The sequence below is a fragment of the Penaeus monodon genome, chromosome 21, assembly GCF_015228065.2.
Source record: "Penaeus monodon isolate SGIC_2016 chromosome 21, NSTDA_Pmon_1, whole genome shotgun sequence".
Taxonomy (NCBI): Eukaryota; Metazoa; Arthropoda; class Malacostraca; order Decapoda; family Penaeidae; genus Penaeus; species Penaeus monodon.
In genome coordinates this window covers 11068730-11069968 of record NC_051406.1, presented here as the reverse complement: position 1 = coordinate 11069968, position 1239 = coordinate 11068730, and the positions used below count along the sequence as shown (strand labels likewise).

General features: G+C 46.1%; 1 protein-coding gene across 1 annotated transcript in view; it reads right to left on the bottom strand.

Annotated features, from left to right (window-relative positions):
- The window catches only part of LOC119586220 (ovochymase-1-like), a gene marked incomplete in the record, with an annotated part of 21689 nt that overhangs the window by 11405 nt on the left and 9045 nt on the right, over positions 1-1239 (bottom strand).

The window sequence follows — 1239 nt, the reverse complement described above, 5'->3', positions numbered from 1 at the left end:
TTAAGATGATTAGTTATTTATGTAAAAGTAAAATAAAAGCTGTATTGGATTTTGTTTCTTTTATAATTATTCTCTACAACTGGAAGAGAGATCAGATATGTAAAGCAATATATGAAATATAAATAAATGACATAGAGGTTAAAGAAAGAAATGAGATTCATGTAAGAAAAGATGATAAAAAAAATAATAAATTTCATCTATTTCTTCTCTTTTCTTTCCTCTTCTCTTCCTCTATTCCTTCCTTTATCTATTTTCTCCCTCTCTTCTCTTCATTCATCCTTCCTTCTCTTTCTATCTCCCTCTCCTCTTTTCCTTTCTATCTTTCCTTTCTTCTTTTCTCCCTCCTCACTCTCCCTTTCTATTCCTTCCTTTCTGTTTTCCCATTCTCTTCTTCCCTTCCTGCATTTCCCATTCTCTCCTCCCTCTCTCCTTTCTCCCACTCTCCTCTCTTCATATCTCCCTTTCCTCTTCCCTTCAGTAAATCCCCCTCTTCCTCTCCTCCCCTCTTCCTCTCCTCCCCTCTTCCTCTCCTCCCCTCTTCCTCTCCTTCCCTCTTCCTCTCCTTCCCTCTTCCTCTCCTTCCCTCTTCCTCTCCTTCCCTCTTCCTCTCCTTCCCTCTTCCTCTCCTTCCCTACCCTAAACCACTCTTAAATCTCCCTTAACCTCACTTAAACTTCCCTTCATCCACTCTCAATCCTCCCTCATCCATCCCTTAAACCACCCTTAAACCTCCCTTAAACCACCCTCACCCACCCCTTAAACCTCCCTTAAACCACCCTCACCCACCCCTTAAACCTCCCTTAAACCACCCTCACCCACCCTTCAACCTCCCTTAAACCACCCTCACCCACCCCTTAAACCTCCCTTAAACCACCCTCACCCACCCCTTCAACCTCCCTTAAACCACCCTCACCCACCCCTTAAACCTCCCTTAAACCACCCTCACCCACCCCTTAAACCTCCCTTAAACCACCCTCACCCAACCCTTAAACCTCCCTTAAACCACCCTCACCCACCCCTTAAACCTCCCTTAAACCACCCTCACCCATCCCTTCAACCTCCCTTAAACCACCCTCACCCATCCCTTAAACCTCCCTTAAACCACCCTCACCCACCCCTTAAACCTCCCTTAAACCACCCTCACCCATCCCTTCAACCTCCCTTAAACCACCCTCACCCATCCCTTCAACCTCCCTTAAACCACCCTCACCCACCCCTTAAACCTCCCTTAAACCACCC